General features: G+C 34.8%; 1 long non-coding RNA gene across 1 annotated transcript; it reads left to right on the top strand.

Annotated features, from left to right (window-relative positions):
• The first annotated feature begins 11,705 nt into the window (after positions 1-11,705).
• Positions 11,706-14,878, top strand: LOC133784159 (uncharacterized). The gene is made up of 3 exons (XR_009871168.1): positions 11,706-11,816; positions 11,922-11,986; positions 14,450-14,878. It is a non-coding gene; the product is annotated as an uncharacterized LOC133784159 (long non-coding RNA).
• Positions 14,879-15,426: the final 548 nt, after the last annotated feature.

The following is a 15,426-nucleotide window of genomic DNA, read 5'->3' on the forward strand; positions in this document are numbered from 1 at the left end:
CTGGAGAAACCTCATAGGCACAATAATTAAGTAGCGTTACAACCATGTCAAAATAAGTAGATATAAACTTCCTATGCAAAGGAGCAAAAGACAGGGCAGAAAAAAAAACTTCATGGTTTCCCACCGCGAGCATTCCATTCGGAAGCCTTAACAACAACATAGTCACCGAATAAGGAGAAATCGAAGCCAGGATTTTGTTTCCACACACCATAAAGGTTGTGTTCCACCGATTTATAATCAACCTATCCTCTCCCGTAGTGCCTCCGCCTTGGCTTCTGTTCTCTTTCTACTCTTAGACGAAGAGGAAGCCTTCGTAACAACTGTTTCTACCTTGAGGTTTTCCTCAACAAGCTGTTTCTCGAGCTTGTGGATTTTAGCGGTCAACCGACATTTTTCTACCTTGGCCGAGGACAAATCTCTCATCGAAGTTGTTAAGCGCTGAGCCACGAGAGAAGTCTACAAAATAAAATGTGTCCACATATAAGAGGTCGAGATATAGGAAATATATGTACAAGGAAGCACACACACAATAAAATATCGCAAGATACAAACTTACCCAAGTTGTGGACTGCATAAGAGCTTCCCCCAGCTCGGTCATGTTAAAACTCTCAAGGCTTCTCCACTCGATCTCTGTGATATTCTTGGTAGGATAGGTAAATGTTTGTATGTAAGGAGCCAATACGTGATTCACCCATGGTGCCTCACTCGAACCAGGGGCGCCTGGATGGACAAGTATAGATGACCCACTGGCTGAACATGGTGGAGGGCTACCAGAAATTCCATAGCTAGGGAAGTGGGCAGGGGCAACATTAAACTCGTCATAAGAGGGCAAGACGAAATGCCCTGGATTAAGAAGTATAGCTCGCGAATGGGAGGCTACATCAAGATCTCCAGTAGCAGGAGACGCGCGAGCTGGCCGCTTGGACTTAGGAGAAGGTTCATCTTGAACCCAATCTTCATCTCCGTCAGAGGAGTATGAACCTGTTAGAAGGACCTTTTTCTTTCCCTCCGTGACATTCCATAGTAAATCTAGATCCGAGACGTCTGAGAGACCATAATCATTGAGGTTTGCTGTAGTAAAAAGTTAGGCCACCATCTTCTCTGTGATGTGAACCTTAGCCAAGTCCTCTACACAAAGAAGTTGTTGAGCAGATATTTTTGGGGGAGGGAGGTCTCCTGACCCACCAGGTCGATTGTCAGCTTAACAAAAACAAAAGAGAAAAAGAAAAGCAAAAATTGAAGAACCCTTCTCGACAAGTAAATGAAAAGAGATATGGTGCTTACTTGGAGAGGTTCAGAAGCGTTCACAAAGCGAGGGGTAGCCCCAAACGAAGAAGAAATCATGTTTCCATGAACCAGGATTAGAAACACCACCCTCAATCAATAGAACTTGGGTGTTGGCCTTCTACAAAAAATAAAAGCCCTTCGACTTAGGAGTCGGCATAAAGTTGTACATGAAGTGCACCTCCTTCACCGTAAGAGCACGACCCACGCATCTCATTTACGCCATATATAGGTAGCTGAGAGTCAGCCAGCTATTTGGCATTAGCTGAAGTGGAGCAAGCCCAAAGTACTTTAGTACCTCTTCAAAGAACAGATGGAGAGGAATCTTGCCTTCCACCTTCAATATATGTTCACTAAACGCCATAAAACCAAGGGGTGGCTCATGTGCCGAAACGTAGGAGTCACCACTTATATGGTATTTCCCTATCAGTTCCATTAATTTAATCTCTAACATATGGGAGACAAGGGAAGCCACTAGTAGGGGACCAGAATCTAGCTTCTTGAGCACCACATTTTGACGACTTCTCTTTGACAAATCGGCATGACCAAAAGAAAAAGGTGACGTTAGTACTGGACATTTTACCTTCCACTTATATTTCCCACCTAAGTGTTGGAGGTGAAAGCATCAGAAATGGATACTCTATGGACAATGGTTGAGGAGATCCAGAGGTTGCTTTGAAATCCCCATAGAAAGCTTCCGTATAAAGAGGAGAGCCAGGGAGTGAAGGTTCAAGCGGAAGGTTCCCTTCCATAAACATCATCTCCCTTTGTAAATCTAGGAGACTTGCTTTGAGACTAGCAATATAGTCGTCAAGATCCCTAGGAGAAGCAGCACCCACACCCCTTAAAACACAATCTATCTCACTTTCAACAACCCAAATTTGTTGCCTAAGTGTGGTTAATCGCTCCAGATGATACTTATGGGAATTCCTTAAGATCTCGCGTGCGTGGTCTGGGTTATCTATAGATGACTCCAAATCCGACGAAGATAAATCTATGGGTTCAACACCAGGTGGTGCGCTACACGACCAGTCAAAAGCCATGTGACGATGTCCCATAACAAGCACGGGTGCAAATGTGTGTGCAGTATGTAAGCTGCTACAAGAAACAAGAAGAGCGGGTTTAAAACCCCTAGACGCTTATACATAAAAGGTGAGTCAACTATGGGAGACGATAGTGTGTGCGTAAGGTGACCTTATTTATGGACGCGAGCATAGGGCTCCACATGAAAGGGTGCCGGGGCTAAAACAACACCACTCCCGAATGGCAACTTAAACCCCCAAACATGAAAATGTTAATGGAATGGCCAAGGGAATACCTCGAGTAGGTAAGGGACAACTATTGGAGGCTCATAATCACGAAGGATGCCCACCACCACCTCTGCCTTAACTCCTCACACCAAACAACGTCAAGTACCATCGGTCCCTTTATGTCTCGCACCAAACGCCAACAAGAAGAAAAGGGGTGGAAAGAGAGAGTTTTTAATACCCAAGTCGACATATGAATATCTGTATACAAACAAAAAAAGAACAAAAAACAAAGTGCTATTGTGGGGGATAGAACCACCCACCTCTTCAAAGCTTTGAAGACTAAAGCACCACCAAGCTAAGAGAAATGAGTGTACTAATTTTCTTTAGGAAGAAGACCTAATTATAGGTTGCTCATGGTCATCCTAGCTATCGAATCTAATATTTAATCTATGGTAAAAAATGAAGCCAAACACTCGCATCGGGATCCGCGAAGCCAAATGATAGGTTCACATTTACCCTTAAGGAATCATGAGGATCACCATCCCAAAGTGTGTTACTCTATACCACCAAAGCAAAGAAACACACTAACACCACAAGTGGTCTGAAGGCACCTTATCGAAAAGTCTACCAGAGCGCCTAAAGGCCTCTAGTAGACTGGAGGGCAAGTGTGGATGCCAAAATTTCAGTTACACAAGGCCCTCGTCTTGCATCCCTCAAAACATAGGCTCAGGATGGAAACAACCAAGCCCAACCTTGCGTCTTGCACTAAAGGACTTGCAAGACATGGCCTCGCCCACCAGCCTCCATCTCGTGCTAGCCTCTCGCGAGGCACGCCTTCGCCCACGAGCCTCCATCTCACACACGGCACCTCGCAAGGCCTGGCCTCACCTACAAGCCTCCGTCTCGCGCTAGCCTCTCACGAGGTATGCCTGGCCCACAGGCCTCCGTCTTGTGCGTGGCGCCTTGCGACGCATGGCCTCGCCCACAGGCCTCCGTCTTGCGCCAGCCTCTTGCAAGGCACGCCCTCACCCACAAGCCTCCGCCTCGTGCCAACATCTTGTGAGGCGTAGGCTTGCACAAGGTCCTTCATCGTGTGTTGGGAATCTCGCGAGGTTCTTGCATCCCATACTTCTTGGGACCATGTCCTCCATGATGACCCATAAGGGCTTCAATACCCGAAGGCCATGGGAATAGGGTGCCTTGTGAGGATAAAAACCAACACATGACTCCAAGAGATTGTACAGTTACAAAGTAAGTACGAGGGTACGACCCTGAATACCATAGGTATCAGATCCTAATCTCCACGCCAGACAAGTAGTGGTCGTACGAGTTAGGTACCTGATGTGATCCCTCCTAGCCAACCTCTGACATCTGTACTAAACAGATGGTGGAGGTACAACTGGGTAGTAAAATTTAGGTGCTCCTACAGACCTTTGGCATGTGCTGGAGCTGACCACCACTCTCCCAGCACCACTACCATCCGTAGTCTTCCCATACTGGGCCATGTCCCTCCGGGACCACCATGTACAATGAGCCAATAGTTCTCTCCTATAAATATGACCGCCCTTCACCTGATAAGGGGGTCGAATTTCGGGATTTTTGTAATCAGCCATTGCTAATGAAAACACACATTCTACATTCTCTCTATTTTAAATTCTAAAATTCTAGCATTTACATTTTGTGTTCTTGAAACCATCAGAAATTTTTCTTGAAGTTCAGTTGGTTTAAGTTCGCTTCTTTTAAAACTCACAAAGTTCTTGAGCTAACTTAGTTGACGAATTCTTACCGTCAAGAAAACCTATGATAATTTTAGGGAATTCCGAGGAGAAGCTGAAAAGAAATTAGGTAAATCACTAATAGTACTTTGATTAGATCAGGGCGGAGAGTACTTAGATTGTTAATTTGAGGACCATTTGCCTGAGCATGGAATTCAGTCCTAACTCACTGCATCTAGAACGCCACAAAAAAATGGTGTTTCTGAAAGACGGAACAGAACCTTATTAGATATGGTTAGATCAATGATTAGTTTCTCATCACTGCCTTTGACATTTTGGGGATATGCAATAAAATGTGCTCTATACATTCTTATACATACTCAATGTTGTTCCATCTATGTCTATTCAGAAAACACCATTGGAGTTATGGAATGGTACTAAACCTAGTTTACGCCATTTCCGTATATGGGGTTGTCCTGCACACGTGATTAAAGGAAAGACTGGTAAGTTGGAATCAAGAACTGAAGTGTGCATGTTTGTAGGATCTTCCAAAGAAAATATAGGTGGTATATTTTATAGTCCTAAAGATAACAAAACGTTTGTATCTACAAATGCAACTTTTCTGGAGCATGCCTATATAAATAACCACAAACCTCAAAGTAAAGTTGTACTTGAGGAAATGGTCTCAAGTAAGGAAGACCAATCACTAGCAATGGCAAGAGAAAAACGACTAGAGGATATCGCCAGTTCTAGTCAGAATAATACAGAGCTTCGTCATAGTGGGAGGGTTGGTAAACAACCAGTACGCTATGAACATGAAGTTCAGATGCTCGTGTCTGACACGAACAAAGATGATCCATTGACTTATAGAGATGCAATGGAAGATTCTAATAAAGAAAAATGGCTAAACGCCATGGGCCTTGAAGTGGAATCAATGTATTCCAATTTAGTCTGACTCTTGAAGATCCACCTGAGAATATTAAACCTTTAGGTTGCAAATGGATATTCAAGAAGAAGAGAGGAGAAGAAGGGAAAGTAGGGACTTTCAAATCAAGGCTAGTAGCAAAGGGCTACACACAAAGAGAAGGACTTTATTATGAAGAAACTCTTTTACATGTGGCCATGCTCAAATCTATTCGCATACTCTTATACAGAGCTACATGCGTGGATTATGAGATTTGGCAAATGGATGTTAAAAAAACTTTTCTAAATGGCTATCTTGACGAAACCATTTACATGTCTCAACTAGAAGGGTTCGAAGTTAAAGGTCAAGAACAAAAAGTTTGCAAGCTTCTTAAGTCTATTTATGGACTTAAACAATCTTCAAAATCTTGGAATCTTACATTTGATGAAACAATCAAAACGTTTGGTTTTGAACAAAACGTTGATGAACCTTGTGTTTACAAACAAATCAAAGATAAGATTGTCGTATTCCTATTTCTTTATGTTGATAATATTATACTCATTGGGAATGACATGGAAACATTATTGAAAATAAAGAAATGGTTAGCTGAGCAATTCCAAATGTAATATTTGGAGAAGCCAAATATGTTTTGGGAATTCAGATCTGTAGAGATCGAAAGAACAAAATTTAGGCACTATCTCAAGCAACTTATATTGATAAAGTTCTAGAATACTTTGGCATGAAAAATTCCAAGAGGGGCACTATGCCTACCCGGTCAGAAGTTAAATTGTCTAAAGAATAATGTGCACAAACACCTCAGGAAGAGGAGGACATGAGACAGTATCCTTATGCCTCTGCAGCAGGCAATCTAATGTATGCAATGTTAGGCACCAGACCTGATATCTGTTATGTAGTAGGGATAGTCAGCCATAATCAATCCAATCCTAGATTGAGTCATTGGACAACAGTAAAGAATATTCTCAAGTATCTTAGACATACTAGAGATTACATGCTTGTGTATTCAGGTGGAGACCTGAACCCCACTGAATATACTAATTCTAATTTTCTATAAGACAATGATAGTCGAAAGTCGACATCTGGATCAATTTTCACACATGGAGAAGGTTTTTTAGTTTGGAAAAGTATTAAACAAACTAGTATTGTAGACTCCACCATGGAGGCTGAATACATAGCAGCTTGTGAAGCAGCTAAAGAGGCTGTTGTTAGGAAAACTGTAAAGAACGCCCTAGACTAGTGCTTAATAAAACGTTCACATATTCATTGATTCATAAAAGAAAACCACTTATTATAAAAGTCTCAGTGGGGACTTTCTTAAACCAATGCAAGTTGGGCCCAATAGTTTTAAAAGAAAATATGAGTTTTTATGCAAAGTTCAAAAGAAAACAAATCCAATAATTAAGTCTCACTGATAATTTAGAAAGTCTCTTAAAACATAACATAATTAAAATGGTGTCTTAAAGTGATCGTTTTTTCGTCCATAGGATGCCCCACGCCATACACCCCATGACGATAGAACTCCTCACGTCACCACGCGTGCCACAGAGAAACCTATTTGCTACCTGGAAGGGAAAGTAAGGGGGTGAGCTAAAAGCCCAGTAAGGAAGTACAAACAATAAGCAAGTAAAGTACAACAAATTCACACACTATCGTTCATCTTTATACATCATAGAATTGTCGTAACAAACATCATATCGTCATCATAACGTAGCATCATAACATCATCATATCATAACATCATCATAACATAAACATCATAGCACATTCATACAAAATTCCTTGTGAACATGGCCCGCTAACTTGTCCATGCCACCCTTTTGAGGTAAACAAGAGTCTCTGATCCTTGAATAACCTTGGCGCGTCCGCCCTTGGAGTTACGTCTTTATATCCTTAGTAACTCGGGTTACGTCTTCATATCCTTAGCAACCCATTTTGATGTGTCGTGTTCATCACGCTAACATCCATACATAACATAACATATTCATACAAGCCAACATATCATCAAATTATGGCATTCATAATTCATAACATTTCATTCACACAACAGTCTTACCATTCATAGCATAAACAATCATAAATTCTATCTAACTTTCTTACCTCAGGTCCGAGCTAAGTAAATTCACAACCTCTCAATGAGCCTATACAATAATCAAAACGACATTTCTTAGCTTCATAAAATTACTATTTTGCCCTTTCATATAGCTCATGTGTGCATGGATCATGCACACATAATAAGAGTTACACACACAACATGCAAATATACTCAATTACACATAAAACCATAAAAGAATAATGCTCATTTTACCACTTTGCATGCATGATCTTTCTATAAAAACCACATGGTTGAATAATAGACATAATTTTGGACGTAAAAGTGGATTTGCATGTAACATGCATACGTGGGAACATTGCGTAATTGCGACGTTTAAAAACGATAATTCTACACGTCTTACTTCTATCGTTTTAAAATTAATAGACTTGTAACATGCTTTATTTTCTTAAAATTTCTAGGTTGATTAAATCTCTCAAAACATTATTTTATTTTATAAAATAATTTTATTTAGCATAAAAAAAATATGTGATAATTTCATTTATTATTCTCAAATTACAAGGAATTAACAAGAGCTTGGAATTTATTTAAAATACCTATGATTACTATGTCTCCTTAGAAAAATAAATTTTAATATTGGTTAATTGTGTTACATAAATGATCTGAGAAAAAATATTTTAAGTGTGGAAAAATATATTTTAGTTGAATTATTTAAGACTTAGTTTTTTATGTAACATAAATTCATAAGTGGCAATTAAATAATCATTTTAAACTTTTTAAACCAAACTTTCAGCCACTATTTAATTTCTTTAAAAATCACAAATAAATTGAATTCAATATTTTTCTCAATCAAAATAAAGAAAAATTATAACTATCAAAATATACATTCATACCGTATTAAAATACCATTTTTAATATTACCATAATTTAGGGTATTAATTTTTATTTCAAAGACTCATCAAATTCATTTTATTGAAACACACTTCACAATTTTTAACAAAAATTCCAGCAACCATTTTTATCATTAAAATCACTATATTGAATTTAAAACCTCATATTTTTCTAAAAATATAATAAAAATTATGTAGGTATTTATTTGAGTAAAACATCATTTTATTGTGACTTAAAATACCATTTTTAATTTCATAAAATCAACATAGCATTATGGACATTACTTATGCATGTAAATCACTTTTTCATCAAACTTTTACCCAATTATTTACAAAATCAGCAAGCATAATTACTCATGAAATTCATCCTTATCTCAAAATTTCACAGAAAATCATACATGTCCAAAATCCTATCATGCTCTTATTATACAAATAATTCTAAGAATATCACTAACACATATTCATATGCAATCTTATAAAACCTTTTTTTTTTCTATTCCAATGAATTAATACATGAATCCAACAAAACAATAACAACAACATACGTAAATTCATAAACACCATTACTCATATATGCCTTTGTATTAAACCTAACATGTTTCTATCACTTTTCATGCATATCATGATTCATTGATACATAATATCATATACATCCTATCATATTTTTACAATCACCATTATTTCAAAACATACAAGAAAACAATCATGATTGAACCTTTTACCCTAGGCCTAAACACTCAAGATCCACCATAAAATATCACAAAAATTCTCATCTACCTCCACATAAAACCTAGTATGCATCTATCATCATGTTTGCTTATTTTACATAAATCAATGGTCTAAAATAATCATAGCAACATAAACATAAAATACAACCCTCATATAAATCCCATCAAACCCATTTTCTCTCAAACATTCTCATGAGCCCTTTTAACAAAACATATTCTTTTCATGAAAAAAAAAAACTGATCATAATCACCTCATCACCAACCAACAATAATCAAACCATTAAACACCACCATAAACAACCTCAAGGATAAACCCATCAAAACTAATATAGGTTAAGAAAAACCATTACCTCTCTTGATTGTTGAATCAAGAATACTCTAGCAAGAAAAACCTTGTCACCTATAGGGGATTTTCAAACACCATACATCCAAAGAAAGAAACCACAAAATAAATCTTAGATTACAGAAGAGGAGAAGACTCTAATTCAAATATGTAAAACACCAATAGATAGAACATACCTAGGGTTCGAAACCCTCTTCTTCTTCCCTCCTCTTTCTTTTTTTCTTCTTCCTTCTCTCTAGAAAATGACAGCCTTTTCCTTTCTCTCTCTCTTCCTCTCTTCAACTCATGGCAGCCAAGAGCACAATATGCTCTTCCAATTTTTCCTTCCCTTCTTAACCTAATCCTCTCATAAAGCCTCTCCAAAATGAAATGGTAAGTTTCCTTTCTTCCTTTATTTTCTTTTAATTTCTTTTATTTTTCTTTTTATGATAATTGATTGGAGATAAATGGTGATCATACTCCTCTCCCAAAATGGCTATCCTAATCCAATTTAAATTTATTCTCCTTAGAAAAATATTGAAAAAATCAATCAATATCCCCCTAATTGCTACACGTCCACCCTACACTTGCCCCTTCTTTTATTTATTTATTTTTTTAAATAAAACTACTCAATTATATCAAATAAATGGCAATTATAAAATGTGTAGAAAATCCACACATCTGCATCTTATTACCATATACTTGCACACACTAAATCACTAGGGTGCATCACTATCTACCATGCACCTTAGTGCATTCAACCAAATCTCACATAATCACATTTTTAAAATAAAATAAATACAAATTATTTAACAAGTAATTTTTATAAAAATATTCTACACCAATTCTAACAATTAAATAAAATGACAAACAATCAAGTAAAACAAACAACTAAATAAAATAAACAACATTTAAATAAAACAATTCATCACACTTAACACTTAAATAAAATAAATCACAAAATTTTAATAATCTAAAAAAAAAATTTGGTGCACTACAAAAACTTATACATGATCTTTATTTATTTTCATGTAGATTTAATATTAAACAAATTAATATGAGATAACCTAGAACATGTTTCTAAAATTGAATTCAAAGAGAAACAAAGACAATAATACTTACAGTATATGCAGCGGAATGAAAGAGTCATTCCTTCAGTTTCTCTAACTCTTGTATCCTCTCTGTCGCAGAGTATTATCAAGAAACTGAACCGGTCTTCTATTTTCTTCACAATCTTCCAATGTATCCTTAGAATCACCTACTAGTGTGGGAAATTCTCAACCGGTCTGACTTGACTTGTCAAACTTGTGTTTTGACTTCTCTCTAAGCACTCATTTTATAGGCTCAATTAGGTCATTTAATTTAATTAAAAAATCAATAAAATAATAGTCATTTTAAAGCCCTAGGTCGAAATTATCATGGGCTTTAGGCCCATGAAATTTCCCATTTGATTATAAGCCCATTGGACATAATCAAGACATGTATTATTTTCTATTGATTTAATTAATTAAATAATTATTTAAATCCTTTATCAAATTAATTATTTATAATTTGAACCTTGTTTTAAATTTATTTATTAATTTAGATACTAATTTATCTTAATTAATAAATCTACCATTATTTCTCTTTTCTGCTCAAAATTACATAACTCTGTGAAACTGTAGTGCACCAATTTTTTTTTTTTAGTTTATTAAAAATTTTGGTGATTTATTTTATTTAAGTGTTAAGTGTGATGAATTGTTTTATTTAAATGTTGTTTATTTTATTTAGTTGTTGTTTGATTTATTTGATTGTTTGTTATTTTATTTAATTGTTAGAATTGTTTGTAGAATATTTTTGTGAAATTACTTGTTAAATAATATATATTTATTTTTATTTTTAAAAAAATGTGATTATGTGAGATTTGGTTGAATGCACTAAGGTGCATGGTAGATAGTGATGCACCCTAGTGATTTAGTGTGTGCTAGTGCATGGTAGCATGGTACACATGTGTAGATTTTCTACACACTTTTATTCCTTTATTAGATTTATTTTATTTAATTAACATGATGAAAAAAAATAAAAATAAAGAAAAAGAAAGAGGGTGGGCGTGTAAGGAAAATGGGAAGACAATAATTTCTCTATTCCTAAATGGGTTTGGTTTATATTTGATTTATTAAATATCATTTGTATAATTTATATTTGATAGATTGATTGTTAATTGTATGAATTACATTTGATTGATTGGATGTTATTTTATTTGGCATAATTATTATGTGAATTATTATGAATTACTTGAAATATTTTCTTTCCTTTTGATTTGGCTTTGCCGTGTATGTGTGGTGTTGTGGTCAAATAAGTATTGTAAGAAGTTTCCTTTATGAGGTGTGAAAAGAAATAAGGAAAAGACCCATTTTTTTTATTATTATTATTTATGAAATGATATGGGAATTTATTAAGACAATTATAAAGGAAGAGAATAGGCAACTATGTATATTCTACCCTAGTATTCGGCCAACCCATTATAAGTAGAAAAGAAAGAAAATTTGTTATTCCTTTTCATCACACCAAGCCACTAGCCCATATAGTTGTATAGAGAGAGAGGGAGTGGCGTGAGGTGGCTTCCATTTCTAGAGTGAAGAAAGGAAAAAGAAGAAGAAAATGGTTCAAGCTAGGGTAAGGTTTTTGGTTGTTTTCCTTATGATTAATCTAGTAGTTTGGGTTGCTCTAACTTTGTTCATCTTCTTCTCCATCTTGATTATTCAAAATATACAACCCTAGGGTTTGAGCAAGGAGGTTATTGGATTCTTGATTGGATTGGATTCTTGATTTTCTATCAAGAAGAGGTATTGAAATCCCTCCCTAAATTTTGTGATTATTGGTTTTGATGAATAGATTATTAGAGGGATTATGGTTAAAGGGGATTTATGTTTTGGGTAGGAAAAATGGGTACTTTGTGTTCTTGATATCTTGTTGATAATGAATTGTTTGATTTGCATGAAGGGTATTATGGTTTGATGTATAAAAGGGTTTTGATGTTGATTTTCTATGTATAATCATTAGTGGTAATTTATGAATGCAAATATGGGGATTTCGGCCTAGGCATACCGAATGATCATCTTTATATTTTGTTTGATGTTTTATGATTTTCAATGATAATTGGCAATCTTGATATTTGGATCCATGAAATTTTGATAGGATGCATATGATATTGTGGAAGAATAAATTATAAGATGCATGAAAATAATGATAGAAACATGTTAGGTTTAATATAAAGGCATATGTGAATAATGGTGTTTATGTATTAATGTATGTTGTTGTTATTGTTTTGTTGGATTCATGTATTAATTCATTGGAATAGAAAAAGGTTTTATAAGATTGCATATGAATATGTGTTAGTGATATTCTTAGAATTATTTGTATGATAAAAGCATGATAGGATTTTGGGCATGTATGATTTTATGTGAAATTTTTGAGATAAAGGATGAATTTCATGAATAATTATGCTTGTTGTTTTTTGTAAATAATTGGGTAAAAAGTTTGATGAAAAAGTGATTTGCATGCATAAGTAATGTCCATAATGCTATGTTGATTTTATGAAATTAAAAATGGTATTTTAAGTCACAATAAAATGATATTTTACTCAAATAAATACCTACAGAATTTTTATTATATTTTTAGAAAAATATGAGGTTTTAAATTCAATATGGTGATTTTAATGATAAAAATGGTTGCTGGAATTTTTGTAAAAAAATATGAAGTGTGTTTCAATAAAATGAATTTGATGAGTATTTGATATAAAAATTAATACCCTAAATTATGGTAATATTAAAAATGGTATTTTAATATGGTATGAATGTATATTTTGATAGTTATGATTTTTCTTTATTTTGATTGAAAAAAATATTGAATTCAATTTATTTGTGATTTTTAAAGAAATTAAATAGTGGCTGAAAGTTTGGTTTAAAAAGTTTAAAATGATTATTTAATTGCCACTTATGAATTTATGTTACATAAAATCTAAGTCTTAAATAATTCAAATAAAATATATTTTTCCACACTTAAAGTAAAATATATTTTTCTCACATCATTTATGTAACACAATTAACCAATATTAAAATTGATTTTTTTTTCTAAGGAAACATAGTAATCATAGGCATTTTAAATAAATTCCAAGCTTTTGTTAATTCTTTGTAATTTGAGAATAATAAATGAAATTATCACATTTTTTTAAGCTAAATAAAATTATTTTATAAAATAAAATAATGTTTTGAGAGATTTAATCAACCTAGAAATTTTAAGAAAGATAAAACATGTTACAAGTCTATTAATTTTAAAACGATAGAAGTAAGACGTGTAGAATTATCATTTTTAAACGTCACAATTACGCAATGTTCTCACATATGCATGTTACATGCAAATCCACTTTTACGTCCAAAATTATGTCTATTATTCAACCATGTGGTTTTTATAGAAAGACCATGCATGCAAAATAGGTAAAATGAGCATTATTCTTTTATGGCCTTATGTGTAATTAAGAATAATTGCATGTTGTGTGTGTAACTCTTATTATGTGTGTGCATGGCTCATGCACACATGAGTTGTATGAAAGGGCAAAATAGTAATTTTATGAAGCTAAGAAATGTCGTTTTGATTATGGTATAGGCTCGTTGAGAGGTTGTGAATTTACTTAGCTCGGACCTTAGGTAAGGAAGTTAGATAGAATTTATGATTATTTATGTTATGAATGGTAAGACTGTTGTGTGAATGAAATGTTATGAATTATGAATGCCATAATGTGATGATATGTTGGCTTGTATGAATATGTTATGTTCTATATAGATGTTAGCGTGATGAACGCGACACATCAAAATGGGTTGCTAAGGATATGAAGACGTAACCCGAGTTACTAAGGATATAAAGACGTAACTCCAAGGGCGGACGCGCCGAGGTTATTCAAGGACCAGAGCCTCCTATTTACCTCAAAGGGTGGCATGGATAAGTTAGCGGGCCATGTTCACAAGGAATTTTGTATGAATGTGCTATGATGTTTATGTTATGTGATGTTATGATATGATGATGCTATGATGTATATGTTATGATGATGTTATGATATGATGATGCTATGGTGTTTATGTTATGATAATGTCATGATATGATGATGTTATGATGATGATATGATGTTTTTTATGACGATGCTATGATGTATAAAGATGAACGATAGTGTTTGTAAATTGTTGTATCCTACTTGCTTATTGTTTGTACTTCCTTACTAGGCTTTTAGCTCACCCCCTTACTTTCCCTTCTAGGTAGCAAATAGGTTTCTCTGTGGCACGTGTGGTGACGTGAGGGGTTCTATCGTCGTGGGGTGTATGGCGTGGGGCATCCTATGGACGGATAAATGATCACTTAGGACGCCATTTAAATTTTGATTATGTTTTAAGAGACTTTCTAAATTATCAGTGGGACTTAGTTATTTAATTTTGTTTCTTTTGAACTTTGCATAAAAACTCATATTTTCTTTTTAAAACTAATGGGCCCAACTTGCATTGTTTTAAGCAAGTCCCCACTGAGACCTTTATTATAAGTAGTTTTCTTTTATGAACTAATGATATGTGGATATTTTATTAAGTATTAGTTTAGGACGTTCTTTACAGAAACTATCCAAAATTGACCTGGTCAACTTTGATAATTCTAATTGATAATTAAATCAATTAATTGAGACTATCTAGGTGATTTTATCTACGGTACAATGGGGACCATGGGCCTATGAAATCAAGCTCCAATAAGTTATCATAAATCTAACAAATAAATTTACTAACTTATTAATTCCTCGTGACTCCACTATAGACTCGGAATTGTACTCTTGAATTCATAGAACACTCTATAATAATTATAGATACGCTATTTGTTATCCAATAAATTAGCATTTGTGACGTGGCGAATAATCTCTTGACACGTGGCTGACACCTGAAGCGTCTGCTAGAGTATCGACCAGGAGACACACCAGAAGCAGGACAAGCCTGTCTTACCCACGACCAGTCTGGTCGGTGGTTCCGCTGGCAAAGCAACATTTATGGGAAGATCTTTGTGAATCCCGAATTTATCTCATGAAATCTTTTGGATATCCCATTATTCAGGGGATAATATCTGTAACAATATTTTGTAACCCTCCATGAGCCTATAAATAGCAAGATATAGCTCAAGGGAATGGACTTTTGGCTGCTGAATCATAGAGATATAGAATTTCTCCTAGTAAACTTGTATTGTTTTATGTGAAGTGCTG

Source organism: Humulus lupulus, chromosome 6, assembly GCF_963169125.1.
Source record: "Humulus lupulus chromosome 6, drHumLupu1.1, whole genome shotgun sequence".
NCBI lineage: Eukaryota > Viridiplantae > Streptophyta > Magnoliopsida > Rosales > Cannabaceae > Humulus > Humulus lupulus.